Source organism: Eutrema salsugineum, unplaced genomic scaffold (assembly GCF_000478725.1).
Source record: "Eutrema salsugineum unplaced genomic scaffold, Eutsalg1_0 scaffold_6, whole genome shotgun sequence".
In the NCBI taxonomy this organism is placed as follows: Eukaryota; Viridiplantae; Streptophyta; class Magnoliopsida; order Brassicales; family Brassicaceae; genus Eutrema; species Eutrema salsugineum.
The window spans coordinates 12,803,001-12,826,467 of NW_006256547.1; the positions used below are offsets into that span (position 1 = coordinate 12,803,001).

General features: G+C 37.8%; 1 non-coding gene across 1 annotated transcript; it reads left to right on the forward strand.

Moving 5' to 3' along the window:
* Positions 1 to 759: 759 nt before the first annotated feature.
* Positions 760 to 866, forward strand: LOC112083581. The gene has a single exon (XR_002897717.1). It is a non-coding gene; the product is annotated as a small nucleolar RNA R71 (small nucleolar RNA).
* Positions 867 to 23,467: the final 22,601 nt, after the last annotated feature.

Here is a 23,467-nt window from a genome sequence, read left to right on the forward strand (position 1 = left end):
TCCTGCTGCATAGTCTGTTGACCCTGAAGTAGTTGTTGCAGAATACCAACCATATCTGTACCCATCTGTGGCTGCTGTTGAACCAGTGGTGGCTGAAACTGTTGTTGAACCGGCGCCTGCTGTTGGAACTGTGGTGGACCAAACCCTGGTGGTGCCTTTGGCTGCTGTGAAGTGTAACCAGTGCCCTGAAATGGTTGCTGTTGCTGACCAAAACTCTGATTCTGACCAAATTGATTCTTGGGTTGGAATGACCCTTGAAAGTTGTTCTTGGGAACAAAGTTCTTTGGAGCTTGAGAATTGGGATAGACCTGGTCTTGTGGGTTAGCTACATTGGACCTGTAAGAGAGGTTTGGATTGGCATTACCATACTGATATCTTTGGAACCTCTGATTCCCAATGTAGTTGAGCTCCTCTTGGGTAAGACCTTCTTCACTTATGTTTTCAAAAATTTGAGAAGGTTCCTCATACTCTCCAACAAAATGCATTGGCTTCTGAGTGGTGAATTTCAGCTTGTCCAATTCACTCCTCAACTCCTTAACTTCTCTGGTGAGCCTCTGTTCTGAGCTTGAACCTTCAGACCTATTTGATCTGTCATGGTCTTCACCATAAGTGTCATTGCTCAATGCTAAGTTCTCTACTAGCTCTAAAGCAGCATGTATCTCTTTACCCAGAAAGTTCCCATTGGAAGCAGTATCCAGCTGGTTTCTAATCTTGGGAAGAGCTCCCCTATACAGTGTGCTGAGAAGAGAAGCCTCACTAAACCCATGGTGTGGGCATTGGTTTGTGTAGCTCCTGAATCTCTCATATGCTTCACCAAAACTTTCATTGCTGTGCTGAGTGAAGCTAGAGATTTGGTTCCTCAGTTTTGCAGTTCTTGAGGTGGAGAAGAACTTAGATAAGAAGGCTTGCTTGCATTGCTCCCAGGTTTGAATGGAGCCTCTTGGAAGATTCTTCTCCCATTGATGAGCTTTATCACCAAGACTGAATGGAAATAGTCTTAGCTTGAAGCTGTCTTCTGAAACTCCATTTATCTTGGTCAGATCACACACCTTATCAAACTGGTCCAAGTGTTCCAAGGGATCTTCCATTGCTAACCCATGGAACTTTGAGTTCTGGACCATATTCAGCAATGATGCTTTCACTTCAAAGTTGTTGTTTTGCACAGGTGGTGCCTGAATACCAGCTCCATACTGATGAGCATTGGCCCTGTCATTCTCCCCAACATAGACTTGGGGTTGCTCATATCTTCTTTGCTGTGGTTGGAAAGGGTGGGGTTGGTGGTGCACCTGGTGTCCTTGCTGAACATTGGCTTGATGCCTTTGTTGATGAGCTTGAGCTTGTCCTTGGTGGACATAAGCTTGTTGATGGTGAACCTGTTCCTGATGAACATTACCCTGATGAAGCCCTTGACCAACTCCATTACCAGCTCTATTACCCTGAGCCTGTTGCTCTTGAACTGGTTGTTCTATATCTACGACGTGAGCTCCTTGTTCTGCCATCTCAGTCTGATCAATTTGTCTACCACGTCTGTCTCTTCTCCTCCTTGGTACCAAAAGGTTGATGTTGTCGTTTAGAGGAAAAGGAGGACCACAGCTTCTTGATCTAGACCTGGTGTTCATACACCTGAAATCACAAACAGAACTTGAAAGGAATCAGTAAAAACAAGAAAGTAAGCACTTGATCTCAAGAACAGATCAGAGCTTAATGCTAATCAAACCACAATTTGGCAACGGCGCCAATTGATAGACAAGACTTTTTAGGGTCTCAGGGCTATCAATCCCCTTGTCAATGTAGCACAAAGAGGTTTATCAATCCAGATGTGGTGTTAGACACTAAGCTATATGATCAAGTTCTTAATTCAAGCAAACAAGAGTGGGTTTTGATTAATCTAGAGAAAACTATAAACATAAACAGGATTAAAGACTAATGACAATGACAAATGATATGATGTGAATATGATATGATGGAGGCATGAGATTCTAGACATGATAGTTGGTCAGGGTGCTTTGGTGTTAAACTAGAGATGCTGAAGACAATGATGAGACATGATTCAAGTGATTAAGAACTCTAATCTAGGTTAATCCTCTCATGAAGGTATTAACCCCTATACTAATCCATTTTCAAACCAAATTCCCATTTGTGAAACATGAATCAATATGCATTAACAAACAGCTCTTAATGATCATTCAAGCAAATAACAATACATCATCATGCAGAAAAATGTTTAAACCTCTAATACAACTCTTTCAGGAATTTCATCAAACACTTTTGGTGCATGAAATTCCCAGAATCTAGATCTCAAGTGATTATCAAGGATCTAGCATAGAGAACAGTTGTTTAGAGAAATGAATCAATGAATCTAGCCCTAAGCACTCCTAATCTAACACTTTAGCACCCTAACCTACATATCTAGAACCTCATTAAGGTGACTACTCACTAGTCATACTAATCTCTCTTAAACCTTTGCAAGTTGAGAAGATTAGCATGATTAATGATGAGAAATGGAGATGGAGATGATAGATTCAAAAGAAAACAGCTTTAAACACCCAGATCTCCTTAAACTCTCTTGATTAAACACTCAAATATAGATATTTCTCTTCTTCATGGAGTCTTTTTCACCAAAGAGGCAAGAGACAAAGGGAATAAAACTTAGTTCTCCCCAAAAAACCCTAAAAAGTATTTATACTTTCTTAAAAACGAACCGGGTCAGCCCGGAACAAACCGGGTCCTGACCCGGCTTTAGTGGATAAAGTGAGAATTACTGCGGGTCAGTCCAGTATGTCCCAGGTCGCACACCTAAGTCGCAGCAGATGAAGACTTGTCTTGTGGAGCCTGAATCGCCTTGCCTTAGCCGCACGCCTAAGTAGGAGTGTTTTGCGAGTGTTGCTGCGGCTTGGTCTCCTTCCTCTCCAACTCGCAGGGCTAAGGCGGTTTCTGGGGAATGTACAAACTGTGCGGGTTAGTCTCTATTGCAACTAGGTCGCAGGCTCAAGTCGGAGTGATTTGCGAGTGATCGTGCGGCATAGTTCCAGGCGCGGCTAACTCGCATGCCTAAGTCGCAGGATTGTGGACTTAGCATTTCTCTTGCTCTTGAGCTTCAGACCTCTTCCAGTGATAGTTTACCCGCACATATCAACTCGCAGCATCAGCATTCAGGCGTTCATCTTCAGGCCTGCGGGCTAACCAAGTCGCAAGACCGTCTCGCAGCATCCAGAGCAGCTTAGACCACTTCGCATTCCGGAGAGTGTAACTCCTATGAGGCTTGTCCGAATTGAATGATTTCAGTTGCAGAAGACAGAGGACTCATTTATCTCCAACTTTGGTGAAGGAAGCTTCGGTGCTTGGGAAGTGTAAGGCTTCCTGGAGGGCACATCTTTGCAGTGCATGTACACGACCAGAGAGAGGCGTTTAGACATGTGTCCATTCCGGAGACCGTATCTTTCTGCTCATAGATCCGAATTGAATGATCTTGGACGTTCTGGAAAGAAGACTCAAATGTCTCTGGTTCTCATGAAGGACCCAGAAACTAAATCGGCCTGGACGTGCACCGTCCTTCGCATCCTTTAGGACTGATCTGCTCGGTCCGGAATACCTGCGAGACTGGGGTTCCTTCCGACAAGCTTATCTCTCTGCTCACGCGTCCGAATTCCACGATTCCACTTGCTACGAGACCGTGATGCAATGCTCTCCAACTTCTATGAAGCACCCGCCGTCTGAATCGGACCGGAAGGCTCCCCGGACAGGCGATTTCTGAGACATGTTTGCACCCGGAGATTTTGGCCGATACACTTCACTCGCGGTACGTGTTTTGGTCGACAAAGTTCACCCGCGGTACGTGAAAATGGTCGACAAAACCTTCCTGGCCAGCGAGAATGGCCGATAACCTCCATAAACCCAAGTTTTCCACTTTTTCAAGCTTTGCTCACCATTCCACCTCCTGGATTCGTCTTTTCAGCTCCATATTCACCTGATAGACACTCAAAACATGCAAAGACTCATTGGGACCTAATGCATTCTCCTAAGTCCTAAAACAAACCCTAAGGACCTAAAATGCATGAAATAAAACATGATTTGGAATGATTTATGCAACCTAAATGATGCAAATTATGAACATATCAGCGGGGTTGGTTGTTTTCGTTTTACTAAGCTTCAGGTTTTAAATTTATAACCCCTAAATGTCTGCAAGTGCACAGATGTGCGCTGTAGTACTTAGGGTATCGATCCACAGAGACTTAGTTGTTTCAGTACGAATTCACTGCAACGCTTAAATTAGATTAGAAGTAAAAGGGTTTTGGTTTTGGGTTTGGGTTGTCACTAAATCTAAACTAGAAAGCAATTAAAAACTAAAAAGCAATTGACAAAAGCGAAAGCAAGTAAAGCAAGTAGTAAGCGATTTAAACAAGAGGCGAACTGGAGCAAGTAAAAGCGAATAAAAAGTAGAATGGAAATCTAAGGTTGTAAGCAATGAAAGAAAAACGTTGGGGCTCAAGGGGTTTCGCAGGGGTTCATGGACTAAGCTATGTCGATTTTAAACAAGTGATAAAGGTAATCAACTACGTATGTTCTAGAACTCGAGACACGGAAGTATGAATAGCCTACTTTCGCAGCACTAAACAACTATCTCTCGCAACCCTAATCAGTAGGTTTCCACTCTGATTCTGGAAGGGAGAAGATGCAATAGCAGAACAAGACTCATCAACATTCACAACTCAACTACAGGTAGGTTTCCACTCCTATAGAAGAATTGCTCGTTTCACCCTAGTTCAGACAATCAATGAAAGCTTTCGCAACATATCATATCAGATCGGCTTCTAAGTGGCCAGCAAAGAATCACGCAGTAAGATTAAAGGCAAACGAAGAACATCTAGAAGATTATAAATCCTAAATCTATCGATTCATAAGCAAAGACACATGAAATTCCCTTTGAACAATCCCTTTAAACCCAACTGGGTAACTACTCAAACATATTGTAAACAATCATCACAGAGTATTGAAAGTTGCAGGAAATTAAAGAAAAGAAGGAAGAGGAACGAAGAACGGAAGCGACGACGGATGCGCGATGTCTTCCTCCAGCGGCGGCTCCTCCTCCAAGGGCGGCGGCCTCCTAGGGTTTCTCACACAAAAATCTCTATTTCTCTCTCTAAGTTTGTCTCTCCTTCGATTCCTCTCTTTAGAATGACCTAAAGGGGGTATTTATAGCTTCTGGGGTGGTTCTGGACACTTAGGGCTTCAAAAATAACGAAAGGAATTGATCTGGGCTTTAATTAAGTCGTCGGGAAGGTGAACGACCAAAGTCCGCGGTCGCGGTGGCTCTACACGCGGGAAAATGGGTGTTGGCCGCGGTCCCGGAACTGCATTTTCTGTCATTCTTGCATCGGGAGTATCTGAAGATCTAACCGTTGGATTGTCTCCAAACCAAGTGCATTAGAAAGCTGGTTGGATGCTCTATGTTGTCTCAAATTGTGGGGGTGATCAGACGGTGAGAAGGTCTTCATCGCTTGTCATACTTCTGACGGTCTGCATTTATCCAAAATTGCTCATTTGTTCCAAATTGCATATCTTTTGCCCAAGTTTCCTGTAAAGTCTTTTGAAACTCTAAAACATTGAAAACAGTTTAAAAACCTTTGAAAACAGAGTTAAAACACCTGCATAAGATACAATTATGATCCATAAGAGTGGTCAAAATACGGTGTTATCAGGTACCTTGTCCAAACCCTTTGTACATATGCATATAGATCTTGTTTTTCACTTTGCATTTTGCTTAATTTGCTTTGCACTCCTTTCTCATGCTTTTATAACACAAGGGACTGTGTTATTTAAGTGTGGGGAGGAGTTTTATGTTTTCTAATCATGTTTTCTTTGATCTTATTTTCCATTTTGAGTCTTGAGTCTCATTCATTCATATAGTTGCATCTAAGTGCATATAAAAAAACTAAAAAAATAGAAAAAATAGAAAAAATTTCACAAAAAAAAAAAATGTTCATTCTAGCTGCATTCACATTTTTTGGATTGAGTGCAGCTGCACAATCATATAGGTTGCATCATTGCATGGGAGTAATGATAGATTTTTTTCATTGAGATAACATCACTTTGAGAATTTAGTTCTTCTATGCTTGTTGGTTCTTCATGCTTGTTGGTTCTTCTATGCTTGCAAGACTTGAAAAGATTTAGATCTGCGATACAAGTTTGAATTGAACTACTCCCCAGGATTGTCAACCTCTATGCCTGAGCTCTCGGAGGTTCCCGTGTGGCTTGAGTTACGTGGGGTGCCTCTCTATTCCTTCTCTGAGGAAGGGCTTGAGCATGTTGCAGGCCTTGTGGGGGATCCGCTGTACCTTCATCCGTCTACCGCGAACCTAGCAAACCTGGAGGTTGCAAAAGTTTTCACCATCATCAACCTAAATAATCCAATCCCGGAAGCTGTGAATGCCCAGTTCGAAAATGGGGAGATTCACAGAGTCCAAGTCTCTTGTCCATGGTTACCTCCCTTATGTGATTTCTCCAAGGAGGTTGGGCATAGCATCAGGAGGTTCCCCACAGCCCCAATAACCTGTCCAACATGCAATTCTTCTGGTCACACTGGGGATAAGTGTACTCGTGTTAAGAAGAACAAAACTCCTGGAGACCCGGCTTCAAAAGAAAACCAATCTATGAACAAAACACCTCACTTACCATCTGTCAATGCGGGTGAATCATCAAATAATAAAAAGAAGAAGAGCTCTAAAAAGAAGAAGAAGCAGGTGTTTGGTGATAACGATGATCTCGCGTCCCCTCAGAAATATCTTATTGTGCATCCGGAACAGATTATTCCCCCAAAGCAACGTAAGGAAAAAGTAAGCAGGAAAGGTAAAGAAATCCAGCAGGCGAACCCTTCTTCGGTTTCTGGCCTTAGCTCTTCATCATCTTCGGAGCAGGAACCCCCTGGAGATTATGAGTCGGACTTTCCTTCCTCCGGGGATGAAAATCAAGAAGATCATTCGCAGTATATAAAAATCCTCTCCAAGAAAGAGCGGAATCAGTTGAAGAGCACCTCGAGAGGATCCTCGAGGAAAAAATCATCTCATTAATGGCGGTTAACACCTTTTGTTGGAACATACACAGCTTTAATAGTAGTATAAAATGTAGCAGCTTCAAGAAATGGATAAGGCATGAGAAACCCCTTTTTGGTAGCCTTATTGAGACCCGAGTGACGGTTCACAAGTCTCATAAATATTTTTGCGGGATGGCATTTTGCGGGTAACTATGAATTTGCAGAGTTAGGCAGAATCTGGGTGTTGTGGGATCCTTCTGTTCAGTTGGTTGTCCACTCCAAGTCGAAGCAGATGATCACCTGTATCATTAGGTTGCCGCATTCTGCGGAGGAGGTTGCAATTTCCTATATCTATGCTCTCAACTGTAAGTATGGCAGGAGAGAACTTTGGGAAGAGCTTCGGAGCCTGGCTAATGATCCTATCATATCAACTAAGCCTTGGGCGGCTTTAGGTGATTTTAACCAAACAATGAACCCTCAGGAAAGTTCTCAAGGTGGCACTCGAATTACTGGGGGTATGTCTGAATTCAGAGACTGTATAGAGGATGTTGGGCTCTCTGATATGTCTTTCTGTGGCAACTGGTTTACATGGTGGAATAACCAAATCGATAACCCTATTGCTAAGAAACTGGACAGAATCTTCATCAACGACAAATAGCTTCTTCAGTACCCCCTGTCTTATGGTCACTTTGGCGATATTGGTGTATCTGACCACTGCCCCTCATCGATTGTCTTTGGCTCCCCCAATCCCTCCAAGAAAGCCTTCAAGGTATCCCACTTCCTCCTCCATCATAATGAGTTCATTCCGAGGGTTGCTGACCATTGGGAAAATACGTTTGTTTCGGACACTGCCATGTTCTCTCTTTCGAAGAAGCTAAAATCTCTAAAAGCTGTCCTTAAGAGTTTGAACAGGGATCACTATTCGGGAATTGAAACTCGGGTTAAGGAAGCGCATGAAAACCTTGTTGCTCTCCAGGACAGATTCCTAGCTGACCCCTCACCTCAGTCGGCTAGCTTTGAAAAAGCAGGCTTATAAAAAATGTTATGACCTTGCTATAGCAGAAGAGAGGTTCCTTCACCATGGATCAAGGGTTCCCTGGATGGAAAGTGGGGATGCTAATTCTGCCTATTTCCATCGAGTTGTTGCAACCAGACGATCGACTAACCAAATCCATTATTTAGTTGATCAAACTGGTGATCGGTTGGAGAAGCCTGATGCGATTCAGGGGCACTGTATTGACTTCTATGTGACGTTGTTGGGCTCTCAATCCCGCAAACTCTCGGAAGAGGACAAGAACACTATCTCCCTTCTTACCCACTTTCGATGTACAGAAGAAGCAAAAGCGATGCTTACTGCGCGCGTAACAGCTGAGGATGTTAAGAGGGAGGTGTTCAGGCTACCCGCCAAGAAATCTCCGGGTCCTGATGGCTATACTGGAGAATTCTTCAGGAAGAGTTGGGATATCATTGGTTCGGATCTTATTGATGCTGTGAAGGAGTTCTTCTCATCTGGGAAAATCTTGAAACAATGGAATGCCACTGCGATTAGTCTAATCCCCAAGACTGAAGGAGCTGAGAAACTTGGTGATTTCCGCCCCATCTCTTGTTGCAACATCGTCTACAAAATCATCTCAAAGATTTTAGCCCGACGACTTCAACTGCTTCTCCCTGGAATGATTTCTCCCTCGCAGTCTGCCTTTGTCAAAGGAAGATTACTTGTGGAAAATGTTTTGTTGGCAACAGAGCTTGTTCAGGGGTTTGAAGGGAAGAACGTTTCTCCGCGTGGCCTTCTTATGGTGGATATCTGGAAAGCTTTCGATTCTGTGAGTTGGGAGTTTATACTTCAGATTTTTGAGGCAGCTGAGTTCTCGAGCATGTTTACCAATTGGATGAAAGAGTGCATAACCACACCCCAGTTTTCTATAAATGTGAATGGTGATCTATGTGGCTACTTTAAGGGAAAACGTGGACTGCGCCAGGGTGACCCTCTCTCCCCTGCTCTTTTTGTCATCGCGATGGAGATTTTTTTCAACTCTTTTGACATCAGAGTTTGACAAAGGAAAGATTGGCCTTCCCCCTCTTGCCAGGTGTCTGAAAATCACTCATCTTTCCTTTGCTGATGACCTGATGATATTTTTCGATGGCACAGTGAAGTCTCTTGAGGGAATCTCCTCTGTCCTGGATCGCTTTCACAGCCTCTCGGGGTTAGGCTTAAACAAGGAAAAATCGGCTCTCTTCCATGCGGGATTGAATATTGGGGATCAGACTACTCTTAATGGCCTTGGTTTCCGAAATGGCGTTTTCACAGTCAGGTATCTCGGTCTTCCGTTGATTAGTAAAAGGCCCCGTATCTCTGAGTACTCTCCACTCCTTGATAAACTCAGGGGGAAGCTCACTGGCTGGTCTGTCAAATGTCTATCTTATGCTAGTCGGCTCCAACTTATAACCTCTGTTATCTACAGTCTGGTCAATTTCTGGATGTCTGCCTTCGCTCTTCCTACTGGTTGTCTAAATCTGATTGAGAAAATGTGTAAAAGTTTCCTCTGGTCTGGTGATGTTTCCAAAAGAGCGGCGTCAAAGGTCGCTTGGAAGTCTATTTGCTTGACGAAGAATGAAGGAGGTTTGGGACTTAGAAGCTTCAAAGCATGGAATAAGGCTCTTAACCTGCGTTTGGTATGGCTTCTCTTCTCCAACAATGTCTCTCTTTGGGTTTGTTGGAACAGAGAGCATAGGCTTAAACGCATCAACTATTGGCTTGCTGAAGAGAGAAGTAATCACTCATGGATTTGGAAGTTCTTATTAGGCCTCCGACCTCTTGCCAAGCTTCTGATTGGGTGCGAGACTGGCGATGGATGTTCTGCAAGCTATTGGTGTGACAACTGGTTAGCTCTTGGTCCGTTAATTGACTACATTGGCCACGCGGAGCCCCGGAAACTTGGTCTTCCCATCGATGCGCATGTTTCTAATGCGGTCTCTGCTGACGGGAGCTGGCGTCTCCCTAGTGAGAGATCGAGGAGCTTGGAAATTAGAGACCTGCGAAATACTCTCATTTCCACTGTCCCGCCTCAGACAAGCAACGGACCTGATGTCTTTACATGGGGTATTGAAGGTTCTCGTCGCCACCAATTCTCGACTAAGTGCACCTGGGATTTTCCAAGGCCGAGTGCTCCCATGGTTACCTGGTTCAAAACGGTTTGGTTCAAGCATGCTATTCCACGCCATGCCTTCCACTTCTGGACTGCAAACTTGAACAGGCTTCCAACCAAGGATCGGATGATACTATGGGGTGTCAACGTCTCTGAGGTTTGTGGCCTCTGCAACCTTTCTCCTGAATCTCGTGATCACATCTTCCTCGCCTGCCCTTTCTCGCTCCAGGTCTGGGACAGAGTTCTTCAGCGCTTTGAGGTTACTCCCTCAATTTTCACTTCTTGGCTATCTCTTCTCCTGTGGATTAGGATGCCATCCAGATCGTTCTCTATGACCCTGAAGTGTTTGGCTGCCCAGGCAACAGTCTATCTCCTTTGGCATGAGCGCAACAGCAGGATCCACACCCAGGTTTCCTTAACGGTGGAGGCTCTTTTCAGGAAAATCGATCGAACCGTGAGAGACTCTCTTCTTGCCCGCCTCCGGAAACGAGGCTGCGAGAAGCTTCTCTCTCAATGGTTCACCCACGCCTGATCATCTGCATCTTGTAATCTTGTTCCCGCTCTAGTTTTTATGGCTTTTTATTATTTTTTGGGTCTGAAGCTGCTGGTTTTGTCTAAAGTATTGTAATTAAACGCGTGTTCCTTTTGGTAATATATTCACATTTTATCAAAAAATTTTGAATTGAACTCAGCTCTAGCAAGTGAAAACCTTTAAACTGAACTCTGAATTATCTTGTGATGCATTTTTTGAATGAGCATTGTGGGTACTCATATACATATTTGAGCTAGAACTCGTTTTTACCACTCTTTTCCTTAGCTCAAATAGCTGATTCCACTCTTTGGATCAGTTTCCACATCCTGAACCCAACCTTCTTTCAAGCCAAAACGTTTTGTGAGTGTTGTGAGGCCACCTTGGATCAAACTTAGCAGAAAGTGTTAGGTTTAGATTGACAAGGGTAAGTCTCAAAGTGTCTAGTTCCATCATCAAGGAACTACTAGGTCTAGGCTGTGAATAAATAGGGGGGGGGGGGAGAGGTTTCTTTGTGTGAGTCTTTTGAGAGAAATGTTTTTGAGAGAGAAAAGAGAAAGAAATATAAAAATGAGAGTGATGAAAAGTGAGGGTTTAAAAATAAAAGAAACCGGTTTTGGGTCTTGTGTTTTAAAGAGAAAGAAAGCTCTAAGTGTTTAAAAGAAGGTATCTAACCTCTGAGTGAAAAGAAAAGAAAGAAAAGAAGCCAAAACAGCTCATGTGTCTAAAGTGATGAGTGAAGAGGTTAAATAATTCAAAGTGTGAAAAGAGTTGTGCGTAAAGTAAGATCCCAAACCGAGTGTCTCAAAGTGAAAAAGAAAACCCTTTGAGAGAGTAAAATGAGTGTGAAGAGAGTTCTGAGGTCTAGTGTGAGAGTGTGAGTTAGAGGCATCTTAGGTAAAGGGGGTGAGTTGAGTCTTGCCCTTGTATGCATCGGTTCCTCCTTACCTTTAGCCTTCTGCCAAAGTTTGATCATTCATTGAGAGATCCCCTAGTTCCATTGAACCTGCTTGTGCATTGAATGAGATCATTTTAGTCTAATAGCCTCATCCTTAGCCAAACTTTGCTTCACATGGTAAAGAGCTTAATGAATGTCAAAGAGCTAAGGAACAAGAAAACTTGTGGAGATCATTGTTGAGTTTTAAGCATCAAAGTAAAGTCTTGCATTGCATGTTAGAATTGGTGGCTTGGACCCTGAATCTCTTTGTGGTTACTTCTCTCTTCCCATAGGAAATATGAACTCTCAAGTATTCAACCTCTCTCTCTCTCATTTGTTCTTTTTGCTTGAGGACAAGCAAAGGACAAGTGTGGGGGAGTTGATATGCTCATAAATTGCATCATTTAGCTTGCATGTTTTAGTCCAAATCATGTCTTGTTTCATGCATTTTAAGTACTTAAGCATTGTTTTAGGACTTAGGGATTGCATTAGGTCTCAATGAGTCTTTGCATGGTTTCGAGTCGTAAACAGGTACTTTTGAAGCTGTTTGGAGCAGAAGAGATGTTACCAGGAGTTGAAATGGTGGAGAAAAGGGTCAGAAATGGTGAAAATTTCCTAAAGGAGTCTATCGGCAAGATCGTGTACCGCAGGAAGCAGAATCTTGGCTAAAATCGGCCAAATTGTGTACCGGAACTGAGGGTTTGATAACACTGTATTTTGACCACTTTTATGGATTATAATTATGTCTTATGCAGGTTTTTTAACTCTGTTTTCAATGGTTTTAAAAAAATTTCAATGTTTTAGAGTTTCAAGACTTTTCAGGAAACTTGGGCAAAAGATATGCAAATTGTAACAAATGAGCAATTTTGGATAAATGCAGACCGTCAGAAGTATGACAAGCGATGAAGACCTTCTCACCATCTGATCACCCCCAAAATTTGTGACAACATAGTGGATACAACCAGCTTTCTAATGCACTTTGTTTGGAGACAATCGAACGGTTAGATCTTCAGATATACACGATGTAATAAAGACAGAAAATGCAGTCTTGGAAGATGACACAAGCTGGGACGGCGGCCAAGCCTCATTTCCCCGTGGGTAGAAGCACCGCGACCGTGGCCAGTAGTCGTTCACTTCCCAGACGACTTAATTAAAGCCCAGATCAATTCCTTTCGTTATTTTTGAAGCCCGAAGTGTCCAGGACGACTTCAGAAGTTATAAATACCCCCTTTAGGTCATTCTAAAGAGGAGGACCAAAAATTTTAGACAGAAGGAGAGAGAGTTCGTGTGTGCCTCACAAACCCTAGGAGCCGCCGTCTTTGAAGGAGGAGCCGCCGCTGGAGAGCATCATCCCGCCTCCACCGTCGCCTCTGTTCTTCGTTCTTCTTCCCTGTTTTCTTTAATTTTCTGCAACTTTCAATACTCTATGATGCTTTGTTACAATATGTTTAAGTAGTTTCCTAGTTGGTTTTAAAGGGAGTTTTCAAAGAGAATTTCATGTGTCTTCTTCTATGAATCGATAGATTTAGGATTTATAATCTTCTAGATGTTCTTCGTTTGCCTTTGATTCTACTACGTTATTCTCTGCTGGCCACTTAGAAGCCGATCTGATATGATTTGTTGTGAAAGTTTTCATTCATTATCTGACCTAGGGTAAAACGAGCAATGATTCTATAGGAGTGGAAACCTACCTATATTTGAGTTGTGAATGTTGATGAGTCTTGTTCAATTATTGCATCTTCTCCCTTCCAGGATCAGAGTAGAAACCTAGTGATCAGGGTTGCGAGAGATAGTTGTTTAGTGCTGCGAAAGTATACTATTCATACTTCTGTGCCTCGAGTTCTAAAACATACGTAGTTGATTACCTTTATCATTTGCTTAAATTCGACATAGTTTAGTCCATGTATCCCTGCAAATACCCTTGAGCCCAACGTTTTTTTTTAATTGTTTACAGCCTTCGATTTCCATTCTACTTTCATTCGATTTTTACTTGCTTTTATTTGCTGTTGTCTTCAATTGCTTTTATTTGCCTTGCTTTTTAGTTTAGATTTAGTGACAAGCAAAACCCAAAACCAAAACTCAAACATGTTTAGTTCTAGTCTGATTTAAGCATTATCGTGAATTCATACTGAAACAACTAAGTCTCTGTGGATCGATACCCTAAGTACTACAGCGCACATCTGTGCACTGCAGACAACTGACCAACCCCGTTTTTTCTCCCATCAGGGTTATCGGGTAAAACTTTATGCCGAGACGGGTTTAGATCTGTCGGCTAAAAAGCTTACCGCAGGAAGAGATTCTCGACCATTTTCCTTACTACGGTACATAAGCTCTCAGCTAAAACCTATTTACACCGATACGCACCAAAGATTACCTGTCCGGAAAAGCTTCCAGTCTGATTCAGCTGTTGGGGTCTTCATCAAAGTCGGAGAAGATCAAGCCATGGTTCCAGGACAGTTGGAATTACTGAATTCGGAGCAGTGAGAAGAAAGTTAAGGCCACCAGGAGACACACCTGTCTTGCTTCTATTTTAAGCCGATCCGATGGACTTCAGAGATTACGTGGGACAATGCCTTTCCAGACCGATTCAGTCTCCGAGGGCTTCATCAAGATTCAATATCTTTGAGTGCTTTTTCCATAACATCTGAGATCACCCGATTTGGAGCAATGTGCTGAAAGATAACGTTTCCGTAGTGAACTCAGGTATAGAAGCTTCTTTCTGAACGTTCCGATGCACTGCAAAGATTGGCCGTCCGGGACACTTTCCATACCGAGGCCTATTTCCGAATCTTTTGGTCTAAACCTCGAACTGACTCCTCGGTCATGCAACACCGAGGCATGCTTGTTGAAGAAACTAGTCTGAAAACGACTAAGTGTTGAGCTGAGTATCTATGCGGTCTGGTTTGAAATCTTTCTAAGTATGAAACTGGATCTCGGCTTCAACCCCTCGACTTTTCACCTCGGCCTCTTCCTTGACATGACCCCCTCGACCAAAGCCCCTCGGTGTACCCACACCGAGGTGAATTCCTACCGAAACAAAATGCTTAAAAACTTGAGCTAATTCCTCGGCATGTCTACACCGAGGTACAATGTTATCGAATGAAATGTGCCAAACCTTGACCTGAGTCCTCGACATAGCAAAACCGAGGGTACCTTGTCACGAGCCCAGATCAAGAACAAGATGCTCTAACAGTCACACCTGAAGATAGATCAAAGACTAGGGTTCATGCATGTTCTTGGTGAGTTCTTCATTTCGTCCCAAGTTTACATGCACCCCTCGGATTCAACACGTCAGCCTTGGACCTTCACACACCGAGGTGCTCACCCAACTGCCCAAGAAGACCGGTTCAGTACCCGGTTTGTTCTGGGCTGACCTGGATCACTTAGCTTCACTATAAATAGTTTTAGGGACTAAAAACCCTACTTATCTTTTATCCTTTTAGAGAACTTGCCTCTTTTGTGTAAAACTTGCTGCATTATAAGAGATATCTCGTTTTGCATCATAAAATTCTTGTTCTCATCATTGCTTTTCATCAAATCAAGCTTCTAATCATGCTTAACATCACTTCTTGCAAAACATCAAGTGTGTTATCCATGATTAGTGAGTAGTTCCCTTATAAGGTCTTAGATAGGTAGATTAGGGTTCTGAAATGTTAGATTAGAGAGTTTAAGGGATAGATCTTGCATCATTCATTCTCTACAAACTGCTCTCTATGCTAGATCCTTGCACATCACTTGTGGTCTAGATCATAAGCACTTTCATGCACCAAAAGTGTTTGTTGGAATGCCTGAACCAAGTTTGTTAGAGGTTTAAGTGTCTTTCATCATGATAATGATAGTTTGCTCACTTAAATGACTTATAAAACTGATTCTTAATGCTTGTTAATTCATGCTTCTCAAATGGAAATTTGGTATGAAAGAGGATTAGCATAGAAGTTTAATGCCTTCATTAGAGGATTATCTTGTTGAATGAGTTTATGTTAAATGGATTTGCTTGATTGTTTGTTCATTAGCTTTCTAGTCTAGTGTTAAAGCACCCTAATACAATATCCTGTCTAAGGCCTTTGCATCATCATATCATATTCATAATCGCTTATCTTGCTTTGCATATTTAGTTGCATCTTAATCTTGTTTAAACTCTGTTTTAGATTATTTGCTTGTCTTGTTACTAGTTTGAAACCAAAAACTCACTTGTCTTGCTTGAATTAAGAAACTTTGCATATAAGCTAGTGTCTAGAACCCACAAGATGGATTGATACCCTAAAAGCTACAACAGCTAAGGTATTGGTAACCCAAGGAGCCTTGCAAACTCCTAATTATCAGCGCTCAACCGAAATACAGGAACCGATGTTTTCCTGTTTCTCAGTATATGCAATTCAGTTCTGCTGCATAAATCATTCAAGTCCAATCTTGACTTACCATTGTCTTTTGTTCTTCCCGGCACATTCATAACAGTATACATGATGTTATCAAAAAAGTTTTTCTCAATGTGCATGACATCAAGATTGTGTCTGAGCAGATGATTTTTCCAATACGGAAGTTGCCAAAAAATACTTTTCTTGTGCCAATTATTATGAACTCCGTACCCTTCAGGTATATTTGCTGGAGTGTGCTAGTTTCCCCCACGAGTTATCATTTCCTCTGCCCCCCAATACTTGATTTGCGCTTCAATATCAGCTTCTATTAAATATACGGGTGGAGGGACACATACACTTTTATTCTTCCTAAATAACCTCTTGTTCCTCCAATATGGATGATTTTCCGGTAAAAACCTGCGGTGACAATCAAACCAGCATGTTTTTTTACCATGTTTAAGGTAAAACGCATCAGTTCGATCAAGACAATAAGGACAAGATAACCTCATGTGTGTAGTCCATCCTGATAGCATACCGTATGCGGAGAAATCGCTTATTTTCCACATAAGCACAGCCTGCATAGTAAAAATTTCCCCTTCGAACGATTATATGTTCGAACACCAGTATACCACAACTGATTCAAGTCATGTATGAGTGGCTGCAGAAATACATAGAGAGATCGCTTCGGATGATTGGGCCAAAATATTCAGAAAAAGAAATTTCCTTTGCATGCACATATCTGGGGAAAAGTTATAAGGTGTCAAGATTACTGGCCATAAATAATATTCTCTACCAGACATTCCGAATGGACTAAAACCATCAGTGCACAGGCCAAGATAGACATTCCGTTTGAACTTAGCAAAATCTGGATATACCGTATTGAAGTGTTTCCACGCTTTTGCATCTGATGGATGAGTAACTTCTCCATCTACTTGTGTATGTTCTGCATGCCATCTCATCGATGCAGCTGTCCTTTCAGATTGATAGAGGCGTTTCAACCTATCAGTTATAGGAAGATACCACATCCGTTGGTATGGTATCTTTTTACGCCCAGAAGTTTGCGGCCTGTATCTTGGTTTTTGGCAAGAATTTCTCACATAAGTATTCATGTGTATCCAACCATTCCCAGAGTTTTTATTATTGCTTACAACTTTGATTTGCTTAGCTGCTTTCTTAGATCGTGTTTTATTATTGCTTGCACCCATCGATATTTACTTGCTTTTTTAGGTAGTTTTTATTTGCTTAATTTTCTTAGTTACCAAAATCTTTTCAAACCAATATAGTCTAGACATAAACTTAGAAATCGTAGGACAACACTAGGTACACAAATCTCTGTGGATTTGATCCCTATGTACTACAATCGATCAGCTATGCATTTGTAGCCTCGTTATTTTATTTAGGATAAAACTTGTTAGGAAACACTCACATCTCACATAAGTATTCATGTGTATCCAACCATTCCTTTACAGAATTTCTAGCAAATGATAAAAAAAATTGTCTCCAATGGATAGTTTTATTGAATTTAGGCATAAGATAAATCAGCCATAATATCTATAATCTTAAAAGGAATACATTTTGAATATGCAGAGAATATTTGATTTTGCATATAAGCTAAATCAATCATAATATATATAATATTTTAGTCATTGCATCCAAAAATTTCTTATTTAAAAAAAAATTCTTTTTAGAAACTCAATTTATTTTTATTTTTTTAAAATCTGTTAATTATACCGATTTTTCTCTAATTTTTTAGAAACTTCCATACTAAAACAAAAAATATTTTTATTATTTTATAATTAGTACTAATAAAACATTTATACATCAAAATAATGAATATAAAATATATTTATTTTATAAATGATTTATTATATTATCTAAATTCAAAAATAAATGATTTTATTATTAGATCAATTTATACATGAAAAATAATGAATATAAAATATGTTTTTGAAATCTATTATTTTTAAAAACTGAATATAGAGTTATAAATTATCGTTATTATGAACGCAAAGATTACATAATTTTTTAACATAATTAAGAAATTTATAAATCTAAATTCAGGTTTTATCATTGAAATGTTGTTAATATAAAACAAAATTAAAGTATCAATTTTCAAAACCATTTTAGTCTCTGCACCCAAACACTCTTTATTTTTTTTAAATTTCTGTTTGAAAAGTAACTAAATATTAACTCACTTTTATTTTTATTTTTGTAATTAATTAGTAATCTGGATTTTTCTCTTGTTTTTTAAGAAGTATTAGTAATAAAAACGAAATTAATTCAATATTTTTTTGCAAAAAGATCAAAACATTAGAATAAAATTATTAATTTATTATTTTCTAACTATTACTATAAAAATGTTTTAGATAATCAAAATTCAAAAAAATACATAATATATTATTAGATCAATCTATACTAGTAAAAGGGAATCATTTTTAGTCTATGCATCCAAACACTCCTATTTTTATTAAAATCAAAAGTTATTTGGAAACTGTTTTAAAGATAATTCAGTTTGTTTAAACAAATATAGATATATAAAATAAAGTAATTCCGAATTTATGTTATAATATCTTTTAAAAATTTTCTATTAGGCTATTTGTTTCTAGATAGCTCTCTAATTGCCAAACAAATCAATTTAATGGAAATTAATAAAATAATATATTTAAGAAGTATTTAAAAATATTTTCTGAAATTAAAATTTTAATTGAAATTAGTTTGAACTTTCTCAAATATTGGCTAGATTAATTATCAAATTCAGTTGTTATTATACCTGACAATAAATATTCAAATTTTAATAATAATACAGATATGATAAACAATATGTTATTGTATGTTTTTATCATTATCAATCAGCCTAAAATTTTAAATATTTAAAATGAATAAATATTTCTATTTATGGTAATATAAACAGGCAGGTTAGATTTATAATTGAGTGCTTTTCGAATTAATATAAACAGGTGGGTTATAAATATTTTATTATAATTATGGTTATATTTAATAGCAAAAAAATATATACAAAATTAAAAAATTATATCTAAACATAAAAATAAAAATTAATCACTTATTAGAAAATTATATTTAATAAAGATTTGGGAGCATATCCCTGATGTTAGATGGCTCTGCACTTGCGATGGCCTGTGGACCACCCCCGATGATTCAGTTTGCAGTCAAACCGAATTTGGAGAAGATTAAATATAACATCAAGGAGGATTTCTTGATCTTCTAAGCATTATTCCAATATATTTTTAAAATTCAGAAAGTAGTGTGGTCAATAACCTAGTGTTATAATAGATTCAAAAATAAGTTTAAAATATTTGTTTTGTATATAATGTTGGTTCTTTCAATTGTGGAAAATAATATGTCCATTGTAATTAAGTTTGATATTTTTTCAAAATTGAAAATCAGTTTTAATATTTAAACTCTCCTTTCCGTTTTCTTAATATATATATATATATATATATAACTAATCCGTGTTAGTTTTTATTCGTTTTGAAAATGATCACTGCAGATGTTGTACTTTCCGTACTAGAAAAGAAAGTACAATATTTACAGTAATCATTTCCAAAACGAATAAAAACCAACGCGGATTATTTTTTTCTAGTGCAAATTGAAGCCAAACTCGTCCATTATTTCCTCCATTCCATTATCACTGTTAGTTATATGCTTTGAAATATTATTGGGCATTCCAAAAAAACAAAAAACTATGTTACGAATTTTTTTATCTAAACCTTTTATGTATATTTTAGTGATATATTGTTACATAGGATAAATCATATATCATAAGATTCATAACTCTAAGAACTTAGATAATGTATGTATAGAAAGCGTATTTGTTTGTATTTTCATTAGAAAAAAAAATGTAAAATAATTTTCACACATATAAATTGACTGTTATGGAAATTGAAATTTGATGTTAGTTCGTTAAGAATTGAAAACTCAGTACACTAAATTTGTTAGAATTTTATTAAGAATGGAAGCTTGAAATATTTCGAACAAATTTTTTCGGATGATTGATAATGCACTTCATGATATTGATATATATATATATATATATATTAATTAAACTATATAGTCTGTATCTCCAGTCCTGGAGGATCTCATGTAGAACTAGTCTAGTATGATTTTTCTTTCAGTATATTAGTGATGAACATGAACTGGAGCTTCTTTTTATTAATGTGAAATGCAACGATATATATATATGAGATTAAGTCATTGTACACACAATGATACAATTTGTAGTTTCATGAACCCCACATCCTTTGGAAGTAATAAAACTCCCCTAAATCCAGGAAAAAAAATTGTTTTAAATTTATGAGATGATTAGCTCCTTTAATTGACTCTCAAGTTTGAATTAGTAAACAGGACAAATAATTTGTTTTCCAGATTTCAATATGAATTGTGAACATGACAGAAGGCCCGGACGACGTCGAGAATATTATAAATCAATGACTTTAAATATAATTTTTAAAAATCAAAATCTTATTATTATTATTTTTTCACACGCAGCTTTGAATTAATTAGCGGGTATGGTATAAAGAGAGGTAATCATTCTTGTCAATGTATATGAACTACCTTGCAAATATCATGCTCTGTTGTCGCATTAAATCGTGCGAATGTTCAATATACTTCAACTGAGCTTTATGTTTCTGATTAATTATCTTTTCGTTGGATATATTTGCTACATCATCCTAAGAAATACTTATAAATGAAAATCACCTTTCACTTTTAGATATATATGAACAAATATCACCCTAAACCCTAAACTCTAAACAGTACTTTCTCAGCCACAGTTAGTCGCTTATATTCTCGAAAAGTCCATCTAGATTGCATAGTCTATCGAGTCTATATATATTTAGAATCATTTCTATTCATGTGAAGGATTGTTGGAATTAAATTTTAATAAGCAATAGATCATGTAATATTGAGTATTCATGTGAATGACAAAATGAAGTTTAATAAGCAAATAAGCCTTATAAATTCATTTGAGATTTGGGTTTGAGTCTATGGAAATGAAATGTTCACATTAGCTATAACTAAAAGTGAAAGTGCAAAAGTCCCACATTGCTTAGCAAGGAGAAAAAGCTCTTGTATATATATGATTTTCTCACAATAAAGGTCAAACAGCTTTGTGGAAGTAAAAAAACATTATACGAAACCACCTATACGTGTCGTCAGTGCCAGTGCCGGTACCGGGCTCAGGCTCGAGTTTGGGCTTCTGCTCAGTGCTCATTACTCATTGCTCATTGTCATTGCTCATTGCATTTTTAGTTGGCTTTTTAGGACTATTGGGCGATTGGGCTCTTGGGCTCTATATAGTTGGGCGTAGATCATGGGCTTCTTGGTTCTTCAGGGATAATCTTTTGCATAATAAAAATATAAATCTTAGATAATTAAAGATTGCGTTCAGATATTTAGGAAAGATTTTTGAATCCTTTTACTTGCGAAAAAAGAAGAATATCTCACGAATATTCCTTTTCCCAAAGCTTATTCCTTGCAGATCTAACTAAGTCTTCCATATAAATAGACGCCTCCTCTCTTCTCATTTGACCTACAAAAAAAAACACAAAAAGCTTAAGAAAAATATTCTTCCAACAAATATTTCGGCGATTTATTGAGTTAAGGAAAGAGATCATATCTCAACTCCATGTTTCGTCTGTTTTTAATCGGTTTTCAAAATCTCAATTTTTGCGCTTTCCTTAAAATATCGTTTAAATTATTATTACTTATTTCGTGATTTCAATTCAAATTTTTGCGGTCTTACATATATATTTAAAAAGAAAAATCGGATTAAAAAAACTAGGTGTACTGAATCTTTTGTTTGTGAAACTTCTCTTATTGGTCGATCTACTGATGAGATGCAGAAAATAAAATGTAACCAAACAGTATTATAATATATGTACGCTTTGTTGTATTTGGATATTTAATTAGAAGGGAAGCCTTCGTCGAACAAAGATTCGACAGAACTCAAATAGTCTTTTCTAAACAATTGAACTAACAACGTTGACAAAACAAATAAATAATAATGAAACTAACAACATTATATATTGTAATATTTGTTAGTACAACTGCATTTTTCTTTAGTAAAAATCCAAAAACATAGCACAAATTTGACGTGATATTTCAATTTGGTTTTCTGGTATTGAGATTATTTTGCTATTTGTTACTTGCTTGAGATTAATGGATAGTATTTTGCTATTTGCTTGAAACAATCAAACTCTCTTTTCTTTTGCTATGAAATGTGTATATTCCATTTGAATCTTTCAATCAGATGCTCTTATGTCAAGTGCGCTTCTTTCATTTGTTACAGCCTATAGAAAGTCTAAATTTTTTAGTTGGAGAAGAATGTATTAATACATTGTAAATAAAAGTTAATGAGCAATGTGCACAAAGGTTTTTGTACTATTTTTAAAAACATTGTATGAAAGGTATATATTTTGTAGTTGCTATATTTGATATGAAAATTCAAACCATGATTTTTTTTTTTTGCTTCTTTACTTTTTGGTATTGAGACGATTTTGTTATTTGTTATTTACTTGCACAGACCATCGAAAAAACACTCTATATTTTGTTTATATAAGTATCAATAAACCAAAGTTGCTATATTTTTACTAAAGCATAGACTTTCTTTATTATCTATAAGAAAATAGTTTTGTTAAGTTGTTAACGATACTATTTACGTTTGTAATATAATTTGTGTTTAAAAGTTTAAACCATACTAGATTGGGAAACAAATTTGTGTTTTTTTCAGTAGTATTTAATAATTTAATAACATAGTAATGTGAAAATAATGTGATAAATAAAATCAGTAGGATACACATATTTTTCTTAATTAAATAATATAAAATTGTATTGACAATTTGTATAACATAAAGGTCTCTTTCAAGAAGGCTATTTTCATCATATTTGTAGCAAAAATTAGAAACATAATTTCACCATCTCATGGCTATATTATTAAGCGGTTTTGTGATTTTGGTTATTAACTTAATTGACTTTATGAAGAAATTCGGAAAGGAAGATAAAAACAGAAGGCAACACAGAAGTAGGAAAAAGAAAGACAAAATGAAAGAATATTAAAGAAAAAACAAAATAAAAAAGAAGGGCAATGTTATCAGAAGTATTTGAACCACAAAGTTAATATTGAGTTTTTGAGCCAAATAAGGTGGAAAATCTTTAATGAATCATATGTAAATAAATTTATTTGTATATATATATATATATATATTTTGAACATTAGATTATGAAAAATAAAAAGAAATTTACATAGCAATACTTTAGTAAGCTAATCCATAATCTATAAACTTTTTAGATTACGGAAAAAATAATAATTAACATAAAAATATTAGATTTTGTGGTTAGAAATAGTCATTAAAGAGAATAAAATGATCAAAATTCCTCTATGGTTTTCAAAAATATTTTTGTGTAAAATATTGTAAGATTACTCTAAATTTTTCATCCAAAAGATAAGAAAAA